Here is a 27,842-nt window from a genome sequence, read left to right as displayed (position 1 = left end):
AGCCAGCATAAGAAAGCAAAGAAACACAGGAACATGGATTTCCGATTTGCCAGGTTTGGATGCAGTTGTGTTTCCCAGAGCAGAAAGGGTTTTCTTTCTAAAATAAAACTTCAAAACAAAGCCCCATCTGGAACAAATAAAAGCTAATGTTTAATTACAGCAGAGGAGAATGTCTGATCGTAATTTGGGGAAGGATAATTTGAAGGCAGAGTCAGCCGCAATCGTGTCAACTTTGTTTTGCTGCTTTTAATTTTTTTTCTACATTCATTTGTTTTTACCAAACTTTTTTTTGTGACAGGAACGGGTTTCTTCGGGTCCTGGATCACTTATGGGCCGTGTACAAATCTGAGATGTGTGATGAATTGGACCTTGAAGAGGTTTCGGGAGAGAGTGTGTTGTGGGAAGGTCGTAGAGTCAAGTTCATAATGTTAAACAGCTTAAACCCTTTGAACAGAACGAGCTGTAATGTTTGAATTATCATACTAAAATGCTCCTAATCACTTCACATGCAAGAAAAAGACAACAAATTTAAATGTAATGGTGCTATTTAAACAGTTTACTCTTTGACTACCTCGTTTTAACTTCCCTGATTATCGTTCTATGATCTAAGAGAGTCATTAAAGATAATTCTGTAAAACACATGCATTATAAGCATCTTGTGTCAGGTGTTTCAGAAACATCTGGCTGCATTCCACTCTGGATAACACAATTTCCTTTCATTTCAATTCTTTTAATTATCTCTCTTGAGACAGAAATGTCATTCTCTTCGAAATATGTGTATCCAAATCAGATAAAATAACCATTCGTCAAGAGGCTTTATGCAACAACAGCAAAGTCTGACTGATTGATCAACAATTAGGAGCAGATAATTCTATCAGCCTGTTGTTAAATGGTTCAATCAGTCAAATAATAGACTGATTAATTGCCACAGGAAGTGTTAACATGCAATAAGACAGGCTCAGCCGGGGTAACACACACACAAACACACACACAGATGAGTGGCACATGTACGATGCATGAAAAGCAGCGCTACTGACAGGGTGAAAACGCACATTGCACCAGCGCAGCTACCACCTGTCAATCAAACTGCAACGGTCTGGGCCACAAACAGCAGAAAGCCATCATTATCGCACTAACCTGTGTGGGGCTGTCACTTCTTTCTCACTTGCTTTTTAAACCTGCATGACTGCAGGTTTACACACACACACACACACACACACACACACACACACACACACACACACACACACACACACACACACACACACACACACACACACACACACACACACACACACACACACACACACAACACACACACACACACACACACACACACACACACACACACACACACACACATGCTGCTTCCATACAGCCTCTCCTCCCTATAGAGCTCAGTGTTACATATGTGAACTTTCTCCACCATCGCCTTAATTTCCACCGAGATAAGGGAAACATTTCAGATTCTGTTTCAAAAGAGGCACGACACCCTGAAACTGGAGAATGGGTGAGTTTCCCTCAGCTTCTGTCAGCGCTTCCCGAAACCTCTGAACAGACATTTACTGTGAGTTTTGTCCCCTGGGCTCCTCGTGGAGTTGGAAAGCTAAAGAAGGGGGAAAAGAAACCAGCCCCAACAGCAGAAAACAATCGGGACAATGTTGGATTTTGTAGGGCAGTTTTATTCTGACAACCATCTATTCTAATAATCCAGGCATCCTTCTGCACTAATACAATTTTTTTTTTTGGTATAGCTCACTTATTTATGATATTCACAAACCCTACTGAAAACCACATTCAATACAATTCAACACTTACACCTTTATATAGGGCACTAGTTAATGGGATTGTAGTGGTGTCCGAAACCATAGTGCAGCGTTTCCTGACCCTATTGCTGGAGGCACACCAACAGTAAACATTTTGGATGTCTCCCTTATCTGACCCATCCATTTCAGGTCTTGGAGTCTTTGCTAATGAGCTGGAGAGTTGTTTCAGATAAGTTTGATTAGGAAGAGTCAGTGAAAATGTGCACTATTGGTATGCCTCCAGGAACAGGGTTGGGGAACACTGCCCTAGTCGACATTATTGACTGCTCTCATTTGGCCCCAAAATACAATGGATGTACTCAGCAGCAAGCCACTAGAAAACTGTGAGAATGTCTCCAGCACTTCCGTTTGCATTCACTCATTCATTGGACTATTTTAGAGGAGCAATGTAGGGCAGTGGTTTTCAGTCCTGGTCCTGGGGAACCACTGCTTTGCACATTTTGTATGTCTCTCTTATTTGTCTCACCTGATTGAGATCTTCATGAACTGAACTGAGTGTGTCAGATAAGAGAGACATACAAATTGTGCAAAGCAGTGGTTCCCAGGACCAGGACTGGAAGCCACTAATAGTGAATGAGGGTATGGGGGTGATTTCAGATACACCCACAGCCAAGTGTGTTGGGGCAGGATGGATCTAAACCCTGCAAAACATTAGCCCTTCAGGAGTAGGATTTGACAAACACAGCAGTGTCAGCTGTGTCTCAATTCCCTAATTTTGTGGTATTTGGTTTGTATTGATAAGTGAATGACTGTGCAAGTGAACAGCCACTATGTTTTCCCCACCTTGAATAATATGATTTCTTAGAAATGAGACATTAAAGCTGAGGTGCTTGACATGTACTTCGACTGTATCTTTATGTCAATCCTGAGCTGCGCTGGTGCTCTTGGACAGCCAAATGGCACAATGACTAATTGTTAGAGGCCGGTTTTGAGAGTGGACACTTGGCTGTCCGCTGCTTGTTTACTTTGGCAAGGATCCAGAACAGCGTTTGTTGAGTACAATCTTTGAAGATATGTGTGTGTTTGAGGAACATTTGAGAGTGTGTGAACGTGCATACTGGCTACACACAGAGAAGCCGTGGAGTGTTATGTCTCTAAGTGATTGTGAGATCATTAATAAAGTCGAAGCCACTCGAGATTGTCCAGACTGGGATGTCCCACTCAAATTATCCTCACATTAGTTCTGATCTCAGGAGTCCCAATTAGTACAGCGTTCGGGAATGTTCATCGGCAGCTGAGCTGAGGGTGTAGGGCCACTTTCTCCAAGAGCACACAAACAGACCATTGAATGGGAAGGCCCCTGACTGATGCTCGCTTCATAGCTGTCTTTGTAAGATGAAGTTGAGATCTCATAGATATTCACAGACTCAAGGGACAATTTGTCCTTCTCACTCCACCCTTACGAGCAAATTGAAGGAAGTGCACAAACAGGCATGCTGGGAAATAAAGAAGTCACTACCGTTTATTTATCATCTACCTACCGAGAACGAAAATAATCTTATGTGAGCAGCGTTGTTTGCGTGTTTCGCAGCTGAATGAACCATCTCAAACTGAATTTGAGCTCAGAAGCTTTAGGAACAAACAGATATGGAAATGAAAGACCAGGGGGTCAGAAAAAGTTCGAGAAGCTGCGATTAAATCCCTGGTTCTCCTCAACAGGACATGACACACAGTCACATCAGACCCCACAAAGACCAGCGTGAGGACGACTGTATCTCCGCATCGGACTGTCACTCCGTCGGACACACAAATGGCTATTGCAACAGTGGCGGAATTCTTTCACGGCCAGAGTTTTCATATGCAAATAAGGGTTTAGATACGCTATGCAACACAGACCTTCCCGTTCTTAGACTTTTGTTCCTGTTTCATTCTTTCCAAGAGAGGATGGGAGGCAGTGCAGCTTGGCCTCGCCACTAAATACAGTTATTCAAATTCCCTCATTCTGAGTCTGCCTTTCATTACGTCTCCCAGCCCAGAGAAAAGTATCACTCTCACCAGGAACCACATCAGGTAGCCAGCAATCCACTTCATAGTTATTTGTCTCTGATAGGAGACTAATCCTTGAAATCCCATCGGAGAGATTAAAAAATCCACACAGTTTACTATTCAAATTCATAAAGAAAAGGATGCAAATGGGACCGAAATTTCACTGCATGCCGCAGAAGGGGAAGCTGATGTGAAATTTAAATGTCATAACTTCTTATCTTTAAAGAGATATATAGCCTATGTTTTATTCTTGTACAACAATTATTTATGCAGTTTTTACAGGCTTACATTAATACACACAGAGCATTTGCACTTTTAAAATTAATTTGATACACTGCAGGACCATTTAAACGGCAAAACAGCTCAAATGTGATTAAAATGGTGCAAAACTTACTTGTGATGTTATTTGTGAGATTTTGATTTATGTTGTCAGGCTATCAGCTCTGCATGCATGCCAACTTGAACATTTAAAATAAATATTCCTGAGGTGTATTTCATTTCTTGCAACAAATTGTCTCTTGAACAATGTATGTTGTGGATTTTGGAGAAGAAAATGTATAGACCTCTTGAAACTTAAATTTAGCACTCCAATCTAAAACATTCACTTTCTCTTATTCATTCATAAACTGTAAACCTAACCTAAAACCTTGATATTGAAAAATAAACTTGATGTAATTGTGAACTGATCTTCTCATTAATTAAACCAAAAATAAATGCAGACTTATTTAGTAATAAGTTGTTCCTGTCAAACCATTAGTCTGAACAGAAATCATAGTTCATTCGTGCATCAGCAGTGCAGATATGAGCCAAAATTTTGCATCTTGCAGGTGCTTTTATGCGTTAAGGTTTGGATACATTTCTAACAAGCAGATATTAAAAGAAAAACTCCCTATATACCTTCCCTTCAGCGGAGACAGGAGCATTTAACACTATGAAAGACTGAATAACAGACGCACAATTGAGAGGGCGAGGACGAGTTGTGATGAATTGCGTCTGGCGGATGGGAGCGCATGGGAACTGCGTCTCCAACACAATGTCCAAATACTCCCATCCTAAAGAGCACCTCTGATATCCAGACGAACATTAAAAGAGCCTGCGAGCTGGGGCTTGATGCAGAGGTGTTTGAAATCGTTCACTTCCAGGAGTTCCCAATCCCAGACCGCAAAAGCCCCGCCGCTCTTGTTCTGGCAGAAGGTTCAAAGAGCGCGGGGAGTCCCGCTCCGTTTCCCCGTGACTGCACAAGTGTTTCAACTCTTTCAAGAGGCTTGGATGCATTTGGGAAATGGAGAGGCAGGTAGCCTACATCTGAGCAATTTCTTAAAAAACAGTGCAAATTATCCTTAGGGATTTAAAACGCATCTTCTCCTTGCTATGCACGTGAAACTAAACCCTAAACAGTCAAGAAAACATCTGAATTATATGTGAAGTTCCTTACCTTGTTCTTTTGGGTAAAATCACTCCAGAGCGTATCAAGTGTCTTGATAGCAAGGCTGTTTTTTTTTTTTTTTTGGTGTCTTCCTTGTGTTAGATTGTGAGAGGAATTTTTGGAAGAAAGTGTGGTAAAGTTGTCCTGTAGGTCGCTGCTAGATTCCTGCAGTCGGGTCTCGAGCGGAGTTTCTCTCGTCCCAAACTTAGTCTCTTGTCCTGGTGGGTATCCTGAGTTGTTCTCCTGCTGTTCTCCTCTGTAGAGACTGGGAGTGAAGTGAGAGTCGGACTGCTGTGAAGTGTCTCTCTCTGAAGACCAGCCCACTCATCTGACACAGCGCACAAACACACTGTCCTACACGAGTCAACAGTCAACAAACTTCAGTGGCGTGCGGACGAAACGCCTCGCGTTGCCAAAGCCTGGAGTTAGAAATCCGAAAATATAGAGGAGTACGTTTTTTTTAAGGTATATTTTAAATCAACTTTACATAATGATTCTAAATATAAAGCTAAACATAATTAAAGTACAAAACTGAGAATGCAAAATAACGTTGTACTGTAAATAATAGCTTTATATTTATAAATCATAAATGTAGTTGTAAATCCTGAATATATTTGTAACTGCATAATACAGTTAAAATGTAATAGATACTGTGTGTATAAAAAGCTATGATCTAAATCATAACGATGTAAGTATTCAAATAAATAGTGATAGGCTATCTATAAATATATAGATGCAACTCTGAATATACATGTTATAGTTTAGGGTCCAATTCTCACTATTAACTAGTTGCTTATTAGCATGCTTGTTAATAGGATATTGGCTGTTTATTATATTAATGCCTTATTCTGGCCATATTCTACATCCCTTAATCCTATCCAATACCTAAACTTAACAACTACCTTAACTATTAATAAGCAGTAATTATGAGTATATTTAGGAAAAAGTCATAGTTAATAGTTAGTTTATAGTAAGAAATGAATCCTAATGTAAAGTGTGACCATACTTTTAAATCCAAAAAGATATCCGAATATAAAGCTATAAATCCTAAAATTTTGTGCAGGCCTAACTGTAAATATAGGCTATACATACAAATAACTCTGAAAATATTTATAAATCCTAGAATATATTTACTTGTAAATCTAAATATAGTTTATTTACAGATGAACATCCGAATATATTTATGAACACACTGAATGTATGACCTAACAGAAATCAAATGATCAAATAAACAAAAACTTTAAAAATGGTTTAAAAATGCTTCCTGACAATAAGCTAACGATGATACTGTATACTGCAGCCTGTGCAGAAAAACTAGCAAAAAAGCATAACAAAATTGTCCTGATTTAGGTATTATGCATCAAATCCTAGTGAGCTGCCTCACAGCATTTCTGGACGCCAAATCTCTGGTCAAAGTACTAAAGGAATGTGATAAGAATTATGATCATAATTTAAACCAGTCTTAACGAGATCAAATATAAGAATCTTTAAACTTCAATAAACTGAAACTCCTATATTTTTTGCTTACACTTTATTTCGATAGTCCACTTCAGACATTCTATTAGTTAACGTTGCGACTACAACTCTCATTAGAGAATTAGTCCACTGTTAGGTTTAGGGTTCAGGTTAGGGGACTAAGTTGACATGTACGTAACTTTTAAGTCTGTAGAAGGTCTGCTGAGGAGCATCACAATAAAGAGTTTGCAGATATTAAGCAGACAGTCTACTAATACTCTAATGACTGATAGTTGACATTGAGTTACAGAATGGACCATCGAAATAAAGTGTTGCCTTTTTTTTCTCTGAAATTCAGTAATTCTCATATAAGCACTTTAAGATTGCATCCAAACATTTAAAAGAACTCATACGGCCCAAAAATGCTGTGCACACTAGGGAACTCTAGGTAAGCCTGAAGTAGTCAGGTTTGATGTGTGATTCTTTCTGGAGACACGCATGATAGTTTACTGTAGGACATCTGTATCTCTTCCTGCAGGTAGTCACGCAAGTCCTGAAGACTTCATCAAAAGAGCCGTGTCACGGTGAAAAAAAGTCCCACGGTGCTTCCCGATCTTCTTTTTGTGCTTGCAGTATTTGCACACTTGAATAGCTTGAGATTACCGACACACACGCAATTGTGTGGTTTGTTTGAAGAGCACAGGCATGGTTTGTTTCCTTTTCTTTGGCTGTTTACAGCGGGCCATTCTCTCCATTGCTGTCTCGATGACCCGCATCTATTGGAGGTGTGAAGGGGAGGTTTTAACCAGGGGAAGTAAATATTTATGAAAGATAACAGCAGCTTGAACAAATGCTCTCAGTGATGAATGGTCATTTATGACTGAATGAGGGTCTGAGGGCTTCAATCACATGGAATGAGAGCTTTAAAACTTGTCTCTTAATGTTCCTTAAATTAGATCAGGGGCAATCATTGTAGGAGTGACTTGTAATTCAGGTTTTATTTTCATACAGTGTGAAAACGAACTCTGTTAAGATTGTTTTCAAAAGATAATCTTTGGCTTTAAATTAGCTCTGTTTCAGATGAGTACCAGCTGGTGTTAGTGAGAGTAAGAGCAATATCACCATCTAGTGGTTTTCTAGCTTTTCTAGTGAGACCTTTGCAATTGTTGATACTGACTTTGTAGAGGGTGTGTGTGTGTTTACTATATATATATACTATATATGTGCTTTACAAGATTAGTATGTTAGACAACACATCAACAGAAGTTATTTAAAGCATGACAAAACATTATTAATACAATAATTTAAAATGTACCTTAAAGTGAATCTAACTTCAGATTTTACTAAGTGCACTCTTTTTAAAGTGTGTTATGCCAGAAGTGTGTTATTTAGCCAGTGTGGTATATATTATGAATCTGGTATATATTATAAATCTGCTGTTTTATAAATACTTTAAGATTTAAAGCACACAAGTGAACATTCAATACAATTAAGCACTCATCTTCACAAGTGCATGTTTTTTTGGGGGGGGTGGGTGTGGGGGGGGCGAAATTGGAATGGACAACAATGACCTTTACATTTACATTTACATTTAGTCATTTAGCAGACGCTTTTATCCAAAGCGACTTACATTTGAGGATTAAACCAAGCGAGTCATCGTGGAGAGGCAAAAACAACGCAAGAGTGCTCAGAATACAAAGTTCAAACATTGCTCGGAGTAGCATAAACCAGACAAGCGAAGATTTCAAGAGAAAGGTTTTTTTTTTTTTTTTATGTTAAGTGCTCACGGAAGAGATGAGTTTTCAGTTGTCTTTTGAATGCTGTCAGGGATTCTGCATTACGGACGAGGGTGGGTAGGTCATTCCACCAGCATGGAACCGTGAATGAGAATGTTTTGGACAGTGATTTTGTGCCTCGCTGTGAAGGCACCACGAGCCGTCGCTCCTTGGCCGATCGTAGGCTTCTGGTAGGGATGTAGACCCGTAGGAGCGAGTGAAAGTAGGAGGGAGCTGAGCCGGTGGACAATCTGTAAGCAAGTGTCAGCGCCTTGAACTTGATTCGAGCAGCGAGTGGTAGCCAATGCAGGGAGATGAACAGTGGAGTGACGTGGGCCCTTTTGGGCTCGTTGAATACAAGACGAGCAGCAGCATTCTGGATCAATTGTAAGGGTTTAGTTGCACATGATGGAAGACCAGCTAGAAGAGCATTGCAGTAATCAAGCCTAGAAATAACCAGGGCCTGTACAAGAAGCTGTGTTGCATGCTCAGTTAGGAAAGGCCTGATCTTCCTGATGACCTTTCTGAAAACATAGATATTTAAATACACACTTAGGCTGTGTCCTAAAGCATTTCGGCATGTTGACATGTGTTGCTTCCCAATTGGCCTACTTATACTACACCCTAAAACTATTTACTCTTTTTGTGAAGAAAAAGTATACTTTTGAGAATGTGTATACATTGTGGGACATACTATCACATCATAAAATAGTGTCTTTAACGTTGCTCTCTGTCGCTTAGTTACACGCATCCTGTTACCATAAACTGGCCTGTCAATCATCTTGTCACAGTTAACATCGCAGTCGTGGGTCTTTCATGTGGAAAACTCTTCTCATGTTAATGCAAAACGAGACATTTGAAAGTGAATGGCCAAACGGATCTTTATTGAAGTTCACATTGTTGTTGCAGATAAAACATAAATTTATCAACTTAAATGCTGATTATTAGTAGGGTTGGGTATCGGTTGGGTTTTATCCGATACCAGTACCTACTCTGTATTTTTTTAAACGGTTCCGGTGCTTAAACGGTTCTTGAACTGGTACTCAAGAAAACAAAACCACACACACCTTCTCAAAAAATAATACCCTTTTATTTACAGGGCCAAACTGGACACAATATTAACTTAAATCTTTAAACAATATAAATACAAGTAACATAAATAAACCAATATAAAATAAAAATTCACATTTACATATATCAAATAAAACAATATTGTATCAAACAATGTAATAATACTGGAGATTAATAGAGATTACTACCAGGGTAATATAATCTCGACATGGCTCCAGGTTCCCATGTGTTGTCTGCTTGAACCAGTCATGTAAGTTATCTGGTCGTTGTACTAGTTACGGCAGCAGTTTGGCGAGTTTGGTATTTCGTTCCCACTGAGTCTTAGCAATGCAGCGTTGAGTGAACCTATGAAAGAGAACGTCTCTGGTTACTGGTGTAACCTATGTTCTCTGAATAGGGAACGAGACGCTGCGTTCGCTGCCAAGCTCCTCGCGCTGCCGACAAGCTTCCCTTATCGGCAGAGAAATCGTACTCGGTTACTAACGTAACCTCGGTTCTCACTAGAAGAGGGAACGAGTACTGCGTAATATCTTACGCTATGGGGAAAACCTCTTTTCCACGAGATATTGAAGCCAAATATTATCCTTAATTTTGATTTAATGTAAAACGCGTTGCAGCAGCATGTAGACATAGGCAAGACGGCTTGTGTGCCTATTGGCTGACCTGCGGCAACAGCAGCAGCCTATCGAGAGAGGCCCTGCATGACGCCATATCCACTACGTCACGTCCCGCCGAAATAGGCGTGGCCTTGACCTATAAATATAGCTCGACAGGCTGATACAAACTGGTTTTTCTTTGCCGAAGCGAACCAGAATATGTTGTAAGCATGGCAAGATACGCAGCACTCGTTCCCTCTTCTAGAGAGAACCGAGGTTACGTTAGTAACCGAGTATGTTCTCTTACGAGAGGTTCTCTTGTACTGCGTAATATCTTACGCTATGGGGAACACAGTGTAAAACGCCGTGCATACTGGGATCCGACACCAAAGTCCCAAGGGCAGTAGCCCGGGGCTCATATAGTGCATAATCACCATAGACTCACAGAGAGTCAGAGAAGAGAGGCTAGAAGCGTCATTCCCCGTAAATAGCATCCAACGGGAGCTAACCATATTAACAGTGTACCACACAGTCAGGGTGAAAACATTCAGCCTGAACTGGGTAGCAGTAGGGGTCTTTCAATACCCATGGAGTTGATCAGTGAGCGATGCACAAGCAAACTCAGCGTTCTGAGCCGGCGCAACGGGGCAGACAGTGCTGATTTCTAGACCGGCGGAAGCTTAGCTTGTAAGGTGGGAATCTTTAGGTTATAAAACCTTATAAATGTAGACGGCAAGGCCCAGCCTGCCGCCGTACAGATATCCTGCAAGGTAATCCCGCTAGACCATGCCCACGACGAGGCCACGCCTCTCGTGGAGTGCGCTCTGACACCCAAAGGACACTGCAGGCCCTTAGAAGTGTAAGCCAGCGCTATGGCATCGACTATCCACCTGGATAGGCTCTGTTTTGATGCGGCTAGTCCCTTAGAACGCCCGCTAAACAAAACAAAGAGCTCCTCAGTCTGTCTGAAAACAAACGAGCGGGACACATAAGCTCTCAGTGCCCTGACAGGGCAAAGGAGATTTGCGTCCTTCTCCTCGTTGTGAACCGGAAGGGCGGACAGGAAAATAACCTGGGCCCTGAACGGTGTGTTTAGGGATTTAGGCACGTACCCATGCCTTGGTTTGAGTATGGCTTTCGAGTCATTAGGCCCGAATTCCATACATGTCGCGCTCACCGAAAGCGCTTGTAAATCCCCAAAGCGCTTCACTGAAGCGAGAGCCATAAGAAACACTGTTTTGAAAGACAAATGTTTCATGTCTGACAAATGGATTGGCTCGAATGGGGCACCTTTCATGGCTTCCAAAACCGTATAAAGGTCCCACACGGGGACTGAAGAGGGTCTGGGAGGATTCAGCCTCCTAGCTCTTTTGCGGAAGCGCACGACCAGATTGTTCCTCCCCAGTGACTGGCCAGACGCCGGTTTAGTAAACGCTGCTATGGCCGCCACATAAACTTTGAGTGTGGATGGGGTTCTGCCCTTATTCAGTAGCTCTTGAAGGAAGGAGAGAACTTCCGTAACCCAGCAGTCTAGGTGTGAAAAGCCCTGAGCTTGACACCAGCCAGAGAACACAGACCATTTTGAGGAATAGAGCCATCTAGTAGACGGGGCTCCAGCCTGCGTGATCGTGTTTAAGGTCTTTCCTCATCGGTATAGGCCATGGGGCAGTGCTGGTCAGCTGCATCAGGACTGGGAACCAAGCCTGGTTCATCCAGAGCGGAGCCACAAGCAGCACTGAGCATCCGTTCTCCCTGATTCGTTCCAACACCTGAGGCAGGAGCGAGACGGGGGGGAAAGCATAGAAAGGGCAGCGGGGCCAGACGTGGGCCAGCGCATCCCTGCTTTTGGAGAAACACTTCAGACAGTGAGCGTTCTTTTGGGACGCGAACAGGTCCACCTGAGCTCTGCCGAATGTCTCCCACAGCAGTCGGATCGTCTGCGGGTGCAGCGACCATTCCCCTGCTGGAACATTGTTTCTGGACAGTCTGTCCCGGTCCCAGATTCAGGTGACCAGGTACATGCCCTGCTTTCAATGAAAGCAGATTGTGCTGAGCCCAGACCAGGAGGCGTTCCGTCAGCCTGTAAAGGTTTCGGGACCCAATGCCAACCTGGTGATTTATATATGCCACCACTGACATGTTGTCCGACCGGACCAAGACGTGGTGACCCATGCCCGAGGTGGATCTCGCGCTTTCAGCCATAACTGCAGTTGGCGCATGCGAAGCAGACCCAGCTGGAGTACCGAAGATGCTGAGGCCATGAGGCCCAACATTTTCTGAAACCTTTTGAGCGGGACTATAGTGCCGCGGCGAGAGGATTTCGCCGGCGTGCTGAATGTTCCGTCATAGACAGCGAGTCCAGTTCTGTGCCCAGAAAAGAAATTCTCTGACTGGGAGACTTTTCGCACAATTGACTGTGACACCCAGATTCTCGAGATGCTCGAGTAATATGGTCCTGTGTTCTATGAGCTCTGAGTGTGATCGAGCTAGAATCAGCCAATGAGCAGAATCGCCTGTGACGTGACGCTATTTGTATTTGAAAATACGCGTCTTTCAGATCTATCTGCGCAAGGATTTTCCTGGTCGTGAGCATTCTGAACTGGCGTTTCACAAGCACTTTGTTCAGCTGTCTCAGATCTAGAATGGGTCTGAGACCCCCGTCTTTTTTCGGTACCAGAAAATATCTGCTGTATAGACCCCCTTCGCTCTGAGCTTGAGATAATGGCTCTATGGCCCCTTTGCTCAATAGTTTCACTATATTTCGCTATGAGCTACTTCGCTTTTTACCGTAGTTTTGACCCGCGCCGTGTAAAGGCAGGGGCGTCGAGCGAACTGCAGCGAATAGCCTCTCTCTATAGTGTTCAGCACCCATTCTGATACCCCGCTAGGGGTAAAATGAGATCTGGGCTCTGGCCGCAACTTAGTGGCGGCCGGAGAGCTCCGGTGTGCTGTAAGTAAACACTGTGCTTGCAGCATCTGAGGCGGGGCGCGCGCTGATCACAGCGGGCGGTCTGGCCGCGCTCGATTTCTCTATGGCCGTTTGCAAAGAGAAAATGAGCGGGGATGAACTCCGTGGGTTTTAACATGTCTGTGAGTGAATGTGTGCGCGGGACAGCGGGCACATTTACTGCACTCAAAACACCATCTGCCTGAGCTGACTGAATGTGTGTTGGTTTCGTTTTTACAGAAACCGCAGGACATGCATAGTGTAGTGTTTGTGGGCACTGGGTTGTGGGCACATTCACTACATGTAATACACAATCGACATGAGTCGCTGGCCGCGCTCGATTTTTCTAAGGCAGTTTGGGGAGAGAAAGCGAGCGGGACAAAACCCTGTGGGGTTCAACATGTCTGTGAAAGAATGTGGGCGCGGTACAGCGGGCACATTTACTGCACTGAAAACACCGTCGGCCTGAGCTGACTGAATGTGTGTGATGGTTTCGTTTTTACAGAAAACATGGGACATGCATTATGTAGTGTTTGTGGGCACTGAGATGTGGGCCCATACACTACATGTAATGCACAATCGACATGAGTCGCTGGCCACGCTCGATTTCTCTATGGCAGTTTGCGTAGAGAGAGCGAGCGGGACAAAACCCTGTGGGGTTCAACCTGTTTGTGAGAGAACGTGGGCGCGGGACAGCGGGCACATTTACTGCACAGAAAACACCGTCAGCCTGAGCTGACTGAATGTGTGTTGGTTTCGTTTTTACAGAAACCGTGGGACATGCATTGTGTAGCGTTTGTGGGCACTGAGTTGTGGTCACATTCACTACATGTAATGCACAATTGACACCATCGGCCGTGGCCAGTTATACAGAAAATACACTTCATGTGATTTATCTGGGTCGCCGTGAAAACGGCTTTTGTGCGCAGGCAAGCAGGCAGTGGTAGCGGCTTGTTTACTGCAGAATACACTGGAACAGTCGCATTTCTGGAACTGAACGAGCGAAAAAAATTCGGTGCATTTTTTATTACACTCATAACACCATCGGCCATGGCCGGGATACCTGAAATTACATTCTTCATGTGATTTTTCTGGGTCGCCGTAAAACGGCTTTTGTGTGCAGGCAAGTGGGCCATGGTACTGGCTTGTTTACTGCAGAATACACAGGAACAGTCGCATTTTCTGGAACTGAACGAGCCAACAGTTCCGGTGCGAGTCTGGCCGCGGCGAGACTTCAACACCATTGCTTACCTAGGAGGGCTAGGAAGACTTTGAGGCCTCGGGCTTTATCTTAATCTTCGGCCGGGGCCCACGCAGAGGGGGGCGGTGTCCGGCAGAGCGAGAGCATGCGAGAGCAGGCTGTGCGGGCGCCTTCCACTCAAGGCTGAGGCTTGCCCGGGCTTGTGAGAGCAGAAGTTGGATTCGAGCTTGGATTCGATGCTGGCCAGTTTCCCTGACGACTCGCAGGGGGGGAGGTCCACAGAGCTCGCCCAATCCTCACTGTCCGATGCAAAGGATAGAGCAGCTGTCCTCCTCCAGGGAAGCAGCTATCTCGTCGTCACCAATGGCGGAAGCGGCGGCGGAAGGCGGCCGCTGTGCGTCGGTGAGCAACTCGAGTGAAGCTGGCGAAGCTGGCGGGCGAACCGGCGAGCTTTCGCAGGCCGGCGAAGGCAAGGGGACCCGTTGAGTACAGCGCTTTATATGACGCGGCACTATAGCGGGTGGAAGTGCAGACTCGGAGCAAAAATGCCAGGCGAGTCCTCAGAGTCGCCATGGCAATAGCTTGCAATGATGGCAGCCGCCATCAGCGAGTGCGAGAGCTGCATGATCCTCACCCAGGCAGGAAACGCAGATGACATGGCGGTCCCCGTCGCTGAGTCCGGCTCGGCACGAGCCACAGGAATGAGGCATCTTTAAAAAGACGCTTGCTCTTTTCGTTAAGAGAGAGAGAGTGTGAGTCGCGGCGGCGAACACACTCGGCAGAGCAAAAGGATTTATACGCCGGAAAGCGTAGCACGTACGGCAACTGAAGGCGGCGAGATGAACGCCGGCGGCTTCAGATGCAAAGGCTCGTCCCACAGAAGGCTTTTTCTCAGAAAGCGCTGCTTCTTCACTCTGGATCCAGTGATGAGTGAGCTTCGCCCGAGAGATGAAATATCAGTTTGTATTAGCCTGTCGAGCTATATTTATAGGTCAAGGCCACGCCTATTTAGGCGGGATGTGACGTAGTGGGCGCGAAGCGCCCCCATTGGATATGGCGTCACGCAGGGCCTCTCTCGATAGGCTGCTGCTGTTGACGCAGGTCAGCCAATAGGCACGCAAGCCTTCTTGCCTATGGCTGCATGTTGCTGCAACGCGTTTTACATTAATTCAAAATTAAGGTTAATTTTTTGGCTTCAATATCTCGTGGAAAAGAGGTTTTCCCCATAGCGTAAGATATTACACAGTACGAGGGAACCTCTCGTAGGAGAACTGAGCAGATGACGCGCGTGCGCCAATATAATATGACGACGCGCCCGCGTCATCAGCCAATGAATTAGCGTGATTCTATATTGGCTTTAGACAATCGGCACACCCAGAGGGCGCTCTGACGCGTAATTTTACACGTGAAATGCTGCCAAACCTTGGAGCGTTTTTTCTTCGGCATCTTCATTAATCCTCGCTATCAGTTCAACAAGTGTGCCGAGTAGCGGCACTGACGGAACACCAGGGGGCAGTAAAAAAAGTCAGGCACCGAACTTTTCGTTCTTATTCGGTCTCGTTACTACCATTTACGTCGGAGCCAGTTCCCTATTGGCACCGCGTTTCGGTACCCAACCCTAATTATTGGTCACTCAAACCTCTTTATCCAAACCTCTCTACTTAATCGTCGGTCGCGTACATCCGCAATGTTTTGTAGTTTTTACTTGTGTTTGTAGTTCTGAACCAAATCGTCCTCCAAAGCGCAATGGGTTGTGAGCAATATTAGCTGTTATAGTGAGTACAGATCCACACTTCAAAAATCTACAGAAAATAGTAGATCATCCGGGGATTTCTATACACTTTTCAACAAACTATGGGATGAGACTTTGGGACACTTTTTTAAATTTCACATACTATTTAGGATGGATGGTATGGACATTGGGACGCAGGGTCATTCAAGTTGATCTACTGAAGTTCAAATTGAGCACCAGAATGGGGAAGAAAAGTGATTTTAGTGACTTTGAAAGTGGCATGGTTGTTGGTATTTCAGAAAATGCTGATCTACTGGGACTTTCACTCGCAACCATCTCTAGGGTTTACAGAGAATGGTCAGAAAAAGAGAAATTATCCAGTGAGCATCAGTTCTGTGGGTTAAAATGCCTTGATGTTACCAGAGGTCAAAGGAGAATAACGGACTGGTTTAAGCTGATAGAAAGGCAACAGTAACTCAAATAGGCACTTGTTACAACTGAGGTCTGCAGAAGATCATCTCTGAACGCTCAACACATCAAACCTTGAATCAGACAGGCTATAGCAGCAGAACACACACACCTGTGCCACTCCTGTCAGCTGAGAACAGGAAACTGAGGCTACAATTCACACAAGCTCACCAAAACTGGACAGTAGAAGACTGTAAAACTGTTGCCTGACTCTCGATTTCTGCTGCAACATTCAGATTGTCGGGTCAGAGTTTGGCGTAAACACCATGAAAGCATGAATCCCTTCTGCCTTGTATCAATGGTTCAGGCTGCTGGTGATGAAATGGTGTTTGTGATATTTTTTGGCTCACTTTGGGCCTCTTAGTACCAACTTAGCATTGCTTAAATGTTACAGTCTACCTGAGGATTGTTGCTGACCATATCCATCCTCTGATGGATACTTCCAGCAGGATAACGCATTATGTCACAAAGCTCAAATAATCTCAAACTGGTTTCTTGAACATGTTAATGAGTTTACTAAACTCAATTGGGCTCCACAGTCACCAGATCTCAATCCAGTAGAGCAGCTTTGGGATGTGTTGTAACAGGGATTTGAATCATGGATGTGCAGCCGACAAATCTGCAGAAACTGTGTCATGCTATCATGTCAATGTGGACCAGAATCTCTGAGGAATGTTTCCAGCACCTTGTGAATCGATGCCAAGGCAGTTTTGAAGACAAAGGAGGGTCCATCCCGGTACTAGGAAGGTGTACCTAATAAAGTAAAAGTACTCTAAAGTGTATTTTTACAAGGGATTTGTAGAAAAACGCACTAAAACTAAATAAGTTGACTTTTAAATTTTCTGAAGAAAGCTTGTATACACTGGTGTTGTGGTTGGTTGCCAGATTGGCATCGCTAGCCCTAGTGAAAAATACATATACAAACATGTATTTGAAAAACATTGATTTTATGCTAAGTTTACTACAAACACATTTACATATATTTAATATAAATACCCTGCAATTGCACTTTTGGAATACTAGATTCATATACTTAAAGTCTGCTAAATTGTAACAACTAATTTTGTACTTAATGTACTTTATTTATGCAGAAGAACAGAAAAGACACTGGTAATTTTCTGGCACAACATTATCTATTAAAATTACAGACATTTCCTTTGTTACTAAAACACAACACAGTTCAATGTGTAATTCAAAATACGGGTAAAACACCGGTGAAATATCAATGCAGAAACTTTCTTCACACAGCACACTGTGCCCTGTTTTTTACAAACTTTCTTTAGAGTGTAAAGAAAAAAATAAAGGATTAGTTCACCTCAAAATGAAAATGTACTCACCCCAATGCCCCCCCAAAAAATATATATATATATTTATATTTTTTTTAAATGACCTATCGTTTCGCTAGATGAGACCCTCTTCCTCAGCTGCAATTGTGCACAGTCCGCTGAAGCACTTCAAAGATCTTTGAAACTGCATTGATGTGTACTTCAAAACGTTGGTTGCCATTGAAGTCCATTATTTGAAGAAAAATCCAGAAATGTTTTCCTCAAAAAACTTAATTTCTCTTCCACTGAGGAAAGAAAGACATTGATATCTTAGATGGCATTGGGGTGAGTAAATTATTAGGAAATTTTCATTTTGAGGTGAACTAATCCTTTAAGTCGCATTGACATGATATTTCAACTTTAAAACATTTTGAGCTTTCAAAAGGGCCTCTGTGTATTTCAGATTCTGAACAGACTATGAAGATGATTCTTCATCTTTATCCCATAATCTTTATATAAGGCATGTACTGTATCTACTGATAACCATTAAACCAGATCAGTCTGTGTAGTAGGACTCCAGGAGTCTTTCATGTCACAGTAGTGTTGTGTGGGCTGTGATATCTGCTCTGCTGTGGAGATATGAGCGTCCTGTAGGAAGACACTGCGGATCTCAGCAGTAAGTGGTATAAGCTTTTCACGGCGCAAAATCGATATGCGAGATGCTGGAGACAGAAAACAGAGACATGTTGAAGAGAGTGTTATAACACATAGGCCTACACACACAGTATTATCGTGAAGCTCTTCTCTCTTGCCCTGGAATGCTGCTCTTGAATGAGATGTCACACACACACACACACACACACACATTCTAGTCATTAACCTCATAGACACTTTCACCATGACAACAAATCCTTCAGTAAACAGTTCAGGATGTTTACGGTTTCCTCTTCCTGTTCTGGCTAACACAATGGATGACCTTTGACCTCACCCTCCTTGGCTTTTACTTACCACCCGCATTGAGGTTGTTAACTACCTAAACTGTTTGTGCCGTGGACATGAATGATACCTGAAATTATTCGTTGTTGAGGAGAGTGTTGTGTATAAACTGATGGAAACACATTTGCTGAATAAATTTTTTAAAATGTCATGTGATTTTGCCTCAACAAATCAAATTGTTTTTGCAATATCCAGATTTTTCACAAGTTTTTTTCACAACTTGAATTGAAACATATATAGTAACCTAGGCCAGTAATCATCAACTAGCAACCCTCCACATACCCTTAGCAACCACATAGCAAAATGCTAAAAATCAATGTAAGCATGCTAGCACTTCAACTCAACTTCTGCTCACGTAAATGAAGGCTGCTATTGGATAATTAAGGGTAACTGTCAAGTTATGTGACTATTCTTAACTTTATGGAGAACTTACGACAGCGCCGGAGTGGGTCCACTTTTCAGCCCGGGAGTTTCAGGCCTAAGACCGGCCCCCTTTTTCCATGATGGTGGAAATTGGATGAATAAAAGCAATAGTTCATCTCTTACTATTGTGTAGTTTTTATTAATACCATGGTTCAACAAATAATGTAAAGGTTAAATAATAATTCACTTAAGCTGAGAAGTTAACAAAAAATATTCCACTATTCCACAAGGATATTGATAAATTAACAAAAGCATACTGCTCTATCTTACATTAAATAACTTTAATTCATATTGTTTACTCTGATATCCTCTCTACCTGTCCCTGTAGTCATGGCGTCCTCATTTTGAGCGGGGGACTGGCTGCTCAGAAGCTACATAAAAATAATTAAGAGGTCATTTTACTGCATACACAGATCAAGCTTGAGTTTTGTTATCAATATTTGCATAATAATTGCAAAGTCTATGAATCGCCATGTATTGGATGATACAAAAAGGCTAATATTTTAATTAAATTTAATATTTTGCTTGTGAATAGGTTGACAGCGCTACAACGGTATTAGCTGAATAATTACATTGCAGCGTTGCTAATGCTAATCATTACTAGGCCTATCTCTATTTACCTGTTGCCACTTGTGTTTGTCTTGGCACATTTGGCCGCATCCTCCTCCAATGCCTTTCTTTTTTTCAAGCTGGCTTTTTCAGCCCCTCCTGGCCTCTACCTCCCATCCATCCTCCATGACGCGTACCGTTAGTAGGGCCGACCCAGCTATCAGTAGCCAACCTGAGAAAACGTTTTAGAAAAGACGGGCTATGGACCCAACCAACTCTATTTGGGAGGAGAGGGGAGAACTCCGTCACATGGTACAACCCTTGCAGAGGCTGCGCACTGCAGTGTCAGAATGCGGAATGTTTGTAGCCTAATTTAAGAGAAGATAGACTAATGAGACAAATGTAAAAAATAAATTCCCCCGATTCTCCCGATTACCCACTCCGAGGCCTGGCTTACAATCTACTATCTACGTTCCGCCTTAAGACAAATGGTACAACCGAATAAAGTACGGAGTTAGTTACAAACTAGCTAGTAGTTACTGAGCCTCTTGTGTGGACTTTAAGTAATAGCATTTGAATGGCTGGTGCAACACTGGAGGACCCCCAACACTGTACATTTTGGATGACTCTCTTATCTAACATACATATCTAAGGTGTTGTAGTCTTTACTAATGAGCTGATGAGTTGAATCAGGTGAGTTTGATTAGGAGACATCTAAACTGTGCAGTACTGGGATCCTCAGGACCAGGGTTGGGAAACACTGCACCAGAGCAATAGCTTATGCTGAGTACACACTACAAGATATTCGGGTTGATTTTGGACAGATTTCTCCATGTCCGACAATCCTAGGTAAAGTCTGATTATCTTGATAGTTCTACAGATTATTTTATCAGATTTTCCTGTTGTGTGAGGTGTGTTAGGAGTGACTGAATCGGCGTGGAAGAATGTTGGAGCCACCCTGATCTCGAATCAGTAAAGCAGGAATACGGCTGTGTGGGATGATCCCCGAGGACAAACGAGCGCACGCTCTGGAGATCATCACGTGAAGCGAAACAATACACAATCAGAAAGTGACCGGACGGAAGACTCACTTCCAGCTCACGCTGTAACATATAAAGTATATGTTACAGCGTCACACCGTCTCCACAATTTTTCACACCGTCTCCACAACTTCATCAAAGAACAACTTCCAGTTTAGTGGGCAGGGCATATATTGCTGCTAATCGTGCCGGTGCATCCTTGCATGCTATGGCCATAATGCAGGCTTACCAGGCAGACTTGCTTAGGGATGTGACGACCTCTGCTGTTGGTTTTGGAAATTGCTGTTTGGTACCTTTGCCCACTAATTACCTCAATTGGCAGTCAACTGTAAACACCTGTGACCGGCTTCTTAAAAGAGATCATCAACTGAGCCAGGAGAAGGGACTTTGGTTTTAGATTTTGTTTTTGGATTTTGGATGCGTTGTATTTTGTTACCTTTTGCATTTACATGTAATTGCATTTACTTTCGCATGTGCCTTGTTTTTGTTGCTTCCCTTGAGCCAAGGGTCGTAACAGGGCCCTTGGTGAGGGCAAGGGGGTCAGGCCTCACGATATTAAAGAGCTACGCTGGGCCACAATCTGTCTCTCTGTGCCACCAAGAGACGACCCAAGCCATCGGCCGCTCATCGCAGTGCTGGTAACAATGGAGAGGCCTTTATGGTTGAACCTCTCTGGCATCAATGAGAGGGATCATACATTCCTCCTTAAAGGGATAGTTCACCCAAAAATGAAAATTCTGTCAGTATTTACTCACCCTCATGTTGTTCCAACCCCGTAAGACCTTCATTCATCTTCGGAACACGAATTAAGATATTTTTGATAAAATCTGAGAGCTGGATACTCCTCCATACTAGTCCATAGGCTTCTTCAGGGATTGAAACTTGCCAGCCCCGAAAAATTATCAAAAACATCGTTAATATAGTCCAAGTGACTACAGTGGCTCAATCTTAAGTTTATCAAGCGACGAGAATACTTTTTGTGCGCAAAAACAAACAAAAATAACGACTTTATTTCAACTATTCATTTGCTTCTCTGTGGGCCTCTAGTCAGTTAACTTAGTGTAATAGCGTAGAGCTACGTCACACGTAGGCTCACTATTGGCCGACGCTGGTCATGTGTGTGATGCGTGTGACGTACAACAACAGAAGCTTACGCTATTATACTAGTGAACTGACTTGAGGCCCACAGAGAAAGAAATGAATAGTTGAAATAAAGTCGTTTTTTTTTTTTTTCGCACAAAAAGTATTCTCGTCGCTTGATAAACTTAAGATTGAGCCACTGTAGTCACTTGGACTATATTAACGATATCTTTAATAACTTTTCGGGGCTGGCAAGCTTCAATCCCTTAGAAGCCTATGGAGGAGTGATCCAGCTCTCAGATTTCATCAAAAATATCTTAATTCGTGTTCCGAAGATGAACGAAGGTCTTACGGGGTTGGAACAACATAAGGGTGAGTAATTACTGACAGAATTTAAATTTTATAATTAATGTTCCCCTTTTATTTAACATGTCTTGTTTTAATTAGAAAAAAAAATCAATACATTGTATAGTTATAATAAAAAAAGTTTTTTTATGAGGTATACAATGAATATTTGTTAAATGAAAACTATGAAGAGAACAGAATTACATTTAAAATGGGGTTCTCATGTCATTTCATGAACTTCCCGTTCAAGCCCCACCTACTTCTGGATTTATCCTAATACAGATACAAATCATTTTGAGATTGTTACATACACAGATACAAATATTGCTCTGCTGCACACCCCTAGTGGCGAGCTTTATTTTTGAAAAGCCCTTCTCACAGTTTCTTCAGAAAATGTTACAAATGTTTGCCTTTATCCGTGTTTCTTTAAGACTCATAAAAGTTACTCATAAGCAGAGAGACATGATTGTATACATTCACAAAAATGCATCGCTCTCCTCTTTGTTGATATACATGGACTGTTTCTAAAATTAGATTTTCTATCCACTGGCCAGGGTTGGGAAACACTGCACCAGAGCAATAGCTTATGCTCTCCTAAAAGGAAGAGAAGGAAAAGAGGCAGAACTTGAATTAAAGTGGAAGAAGAAGCCTCGATTGGATCCAGATGCCACGATGGCTTATACACGTCATTATCCAATCAGAGCAGAGTTTGACCTTATTAACAAATCAGACAGTTGCGTGTCTGTGATGTCTGATCTCTGCAGGGAGCACGATTTGAAACATGAATGAAGGTCTTAGTCTCTGTGACTCATTAAGTGAAAACACACATACATATGCAAAGTGTTTTTGCTCAAATGTGTGAGGTAATGGCAAAGATGAATTTATCTATCTATATCTGTCGCCTTGCTCACTACTGACTACATAAATATAGCAGCAAGCAGCAATCATCAGGGTTCAAGCACCAATGGCTCAAATCGATGATTAGGTGATACAATTGCTTCACTTTACTGCAAAGTCAACAGTCACCTTCACTGATATTCTAAGTTTGGTGAAACAGCTTACAAAAATGCATGATTGTTTCAAAAGAGACAACTGACTTCTAAATTAAAGAGATAGTTCACCCAAAAATGAAAATTTTGTCAGTATTTACTCTCCCTCATGTTGTTCCAACCTCGGAAGACCTTCGTTCATCTTCAGAACACAAATTAAGATATTTTTGATTAAATCTGAGAGCTGGATCACTCCTCCATAGGCCTCTAAGGGATTGACACTTGCCAATTAAAATAGTCCAAGTGACTACAGTGGCTCAATCTCAAGTTTATCAAGCGACGAGAATACTTTTTGTGCGCAAAAACAAACAAAAATAACGACTTTATTTCAACTATTCATTTGCTTCTCTGTGGGCCTCGAGTCAGTTCACTAGTGTGATTGCGTAGAGCTACGTCACACGTAGGCTCACTATTGGCCGACGCTGGTCATGTGTGTGATGCGTGTGACGTACAACACAGAAGCGCTGCGCTGTTACACTAGTGAACTGACTTGAGACCCACAGAGAAGGAAATGAATAGTTGAAATAAAGTCATTATTTTTGTTTGTTTTTGCGCACAAAAAGTATTCTCGTCGCTTGATAAACTTAAGATTGACCACTGTAGTCACTTGGACTATATTAACGATGTCTTTAATAACTTTTCGGGGCTGGCAAGTTTCAATCCCTTAAGAAGCCTATGGAGGAGTGATCCAGCTCTCAGATTTAATCAAAAATATCTTAATTTGTGTTCTGAAGATGAATGAAGGTCTTACAGGGTTGAACAACATGAGTGAGAGTGATTACTGACAGAATTTTCATTTTTGGGTGAACTATCCCTTTAATAAAAGCATTTAAATTGGTTGCAAAATATTAGACCTAAAACGATTTACTGTGGAAAAATTACAGCCCCACATCTGTAATTTACATAAATGGCTGATTACATAGAGTTTGCTGCCATGAGCATCATATTGCATGAGCAGAGAAGTCAAGTTCTTTTAAGTTTGGACTTTGCCATCAGCAGATGTAGGTCTATTAGTTAAAATGGCTTATCCACCTTATTTTTTCAACATGGAAGCAAGCTGTTTTCTGTGAATGTGTGAGACTTCCGATTCATAAGCCGCAACTAGAAGAAAAACAAAGTGCAGGAAATGGTCAACGTGTTCGTGCTACAAGCCTGTGTTTAAAAGTACAATCAAAATAATATGGTAAGAAATATCAGTTTGCAATATAACAAGCAACATAACAAGCTGTCTTGCAGAGCTAAAAATTACTGGAAGCAAATTACACTATAAGCCAGACACATACAAACTTACAAATATTTGAGGTTTATATTTTTGCAACACACATCTAAACTCTTTTTAGAAGTTTTTGTCATGAGGGTCTTGAGATGATGCTTCCCAAACTTTCTGCAAGTCTGACCAACAGTCAAGGAGGAGAGAGAATTTTGCTCTCAAATTCACAGAGATTGGGACTTTTAGGGCAGAAGAAAATTCGTCATGTCTGGCAACCGATGGTGAATTAAATTAAATTAATTTCCTTGCATTTTGTTATTGTATGTGAAGCTATTGAACCTTCTACACACCTGAACCTGATTTCACCAAGTGCAACATGTTCCTGTATCAACATATTTGTTGATCCTGGAACAACATTCATATCAATCAATCAGATTTGAGGGACAAGTTTACAGCTGATTTCAAGTTTTGTCTTACAACCAGGGTTAAGTGCTATAATTTCCCTCTGATTTTAGGGGATAACTTATGGGTAGGGTTAGGTTTAGGGATAGGGATTGGGTTAGGACTAAATGTTCGGACAGGAATGTTGTTCCAGGATCGACAAATCTGTTGATCCAATAAAATGTGTTCAGGCCAATCACACCATGCTGACGGACGGGAATAAACACTTCGTTGGGTTTTGTCGGATCAGTGTGGTACCCCTAATGTTGGCATTTGTCGGAGTTTGTTTTCACAGATTGAACATGTTGAATCAGCTCTTGTTGGGTCATGGAATATCTGAGAAGTGATATTCTGTAATCTGGTGATCGCATTGGTCAGCATTTGTCGGTTTGGTGTGAATTGACCTTTATTTGGCAGAATCACGGTTACCTTGACATAAATGGCTGATCATTTACAAATGGCTGTAATCCTCGTAGCATCATAAGTCTATAAAATGTTGTATGTCCTGTTGTTCATGTGCTCCAAGTAAAATTCACAAGAAATAGGCCAATTAGTCACGGACACTGCAAAATATATCAGCCCATATCTGTTAAATGAAGCTCACTTTTTGTCATGAGAGTCTCATTATGGTGCGAATAAAAAATTTGGACAAAATAGTTATTTTTCACATAGTTATATTTAGAGTATTTAAGAAATAATTGAGACTTTGCATTGGGAGCTCAGCTATATGCTTTAAAATGCTGACTGAAGTTCATTAGGTTCACTAGTGTCTGGAACTGGAACTCTATTTTTAAAGAACTTTGTGTTTTCTGTGTGGGTTTTGTTTTCTCTCTCCCAAAAACAGATTGTGTGTGAAAAGGCCAAACACACTACGATCAACTGAACATCGGCTATTTACACACATCTGCACTTCTGTAGAAGAGAGTAAACATCTTTTACATGTAGCCAGTGACGGTTTGCAGATTGTAAACAAACAGAAACTGTGCCCATGGGAAAAGTCTTGAGAATTATACATTTAAACACTTGCCATATAAAGTTATATTGTCACATAAGCTATAGTAACATTTTAAATAATTGTTAAAACAAATGAAATGTGTTTTCAAAGGGCAAACAATTTTATCCGTCTGTAACATAGGACACTACAGCTGCAAAAAAAAGTTCCTAGAGGACAACATTGAGATCTGTTCATTATTGATGTTGCTGACAGAGTTTAGGCATGTTTTTTATGTAAGTGTATGCCTAAAATGTTGCGAGCACATAATTTGAACAACAACAACCTCTTCTGCTGTTGATTTGTGTTGTTTAGAATAAGAGGAAGAACATATGGGCTTTTACCTTTTAATCAGAACATGATGGACCCTCAGCAACAAGATTAATACCAGGTTTGTGTTGAGTTACTAGTTTGAAACTCAGCGGCTGCGTCCAATTGTGGGAAAATGCTCCCTCCACAGGCGGCATACAGAAGTAGGAAGCACATCGGAGTCCATTGATCATGTCACTTCCTGTCTGCAGAGATACTGTCATCTGATCGATTTCTGAAGGTATTCAGATGTAACCTATTCTTCACTGCCTTTGATGGCCGGCACATAAACTTTAAGGGTGGATGGAGATAACCCTGCTGAAAAACGATTGCAAGAACTCAAACAGTACTGGGCAGTTAACTGGATCCCACTGACGCCGATTAGACCAAAAACTAAAAACCTTCCACTTCAGAGCATATAGACCCCTTTTGCGCCGACGTCACAGTTACGTCACGGCGCTAGCTGGAGGCAAAACAAAGGGGAAACTGGAGGCGGCCAATACAAACCATGACAGATTTGGCTACATAATAAGGAGCTTAAATTAGTAGTATTATTATTAAATGTCATCTTGTTGTGTTGTTGGATGCAAGAATCAATGAAAAATGAATATGCTGTATCTGGAATTTTTTTTCTAGAAAATATTCACGTCATTAAAATTGCACCGTAATGTCACTCTTTACATTGTCGTCTTCTTGGCGCTGGCTAGGCAGAACTGCGGATCTACCATACTTGTACATGACCATTTAGCACATAGTTCTAGGCAAAACTGGTTGCAAAGCGGCACCAACTCTTTGCTGGACTAGAACCAGAGAACCGTTCTTTTACCACGTCATGCTTACGGCGGGGGCTGGAGGCGGGTTTAGATGTGTTCTAAACATCTTTTCTGACCGCAAAGCCAGGAGAAACATTTGCAGAAACACGATGTAGTCCGCCATTGTAATTGTTATGCTTGAAGTTGGCGCAAGCGTTTCTAGCTTTTTATTTATTTTTAATTTTTTTATTGAAAACATTATGTAAGCAAAGAAGAAAACAGTCACAATATAGAACAAATAAACGGAAAGAAAAAAAAGACACAAGACAGGGGTACATGACTAATCGGAAAAGATAACATATCAAAGGAAAAGATTTACAGAAGACTTACATATTTCAATTGTTTTTAAAGCCTTCTTGGTACACAAATTAGAGATAATCCCAAAGTAATGTTGTACTTGCAAGCGTTTCTAGCTAAGACGTAAAGCGACGTACACAGTGACGTAACGACGTCGTTCGCTGGGCGCTCTAGTCAGTGGAAAAACAAACCGGTTCTGAGAAGGTTCGCAAGTTGAACCAACTCCGAACCAACTTTGAACCAGCACCAGTTCCGAACCCGTTCTTTTTTGGTGGAAAAGGGGTAACAGAGGCCAAACCCACAAGTTCCATATTTGTGGATGGGGGTGAAGAATTGTTCCAGATGCCGTACCTGCTGTGTTATAAACTGCAAAAGTCCTTATTGCACAGTTTTGAAAACGAACGTTAAGGGTTATTTTAAGGACATGTTTGTGTATGCTCGTAGACAGCCACACTGAAGCGGTCAGAGGCGATTCTTAAAGAGTCAAAAAGTCGAGACAGGACCATCGTCAAAATTCTACCCACCACTCTAACTTGGTTCATCCAAAACAAA

At 42.1% G+C, this 27,842-nt stretch overlaps 1 protein-coding gene across 3 annotated transcripts in view; it reads right to left on the bottom strand.

Moving 5' to 3' along the window:
• ndnf (neuron-derived neurotrophic factor) overlaps window positions 1-26,298 on the bottom strand; it is a 39,233-nt gene extending 12,935 nt beyond the window's left edge. The window contains exon 1 of one of the 3 annotated variants that reach the window (XM_077224945.1): window positions 26,217-26,298. The gene's annotated coding sequence lies outside the window, so the exon portion shown is untranslated. Of the gene's footprint in view, window positions 1-1,137; window positions 1,181-5,247; window positions 5,565-26,216 lie in introns of those variants that run through there. The other 2 variants (XM_077224943.1, XM_077224946.1) reach the window with 2 other exon arrangements.
• Between the last annotated feature and the right edge of the window lie 1,544 nt (window positions 26,299-27,842).

Source organism: Siphateles boraxobius, unplaced genomic scaffold, assembly GCF_051911475.1.
Source record: "Siphateles boraxobius isolate OS27281-9 unplaced genomic scaffold, OSU_SipBor_1 94, whole genome shotgun sequence".
NCBI lineage: Eukaryota > Metazoa > Chordata > Actinopteri > Cypriniformes > Leuciscidae > Siphateles > Siphateles boraxobius.
Note: the sequence above shows the minus strand (reverse complement) of the source record. Positions and strands in the feature narration are given on the sequence as shown.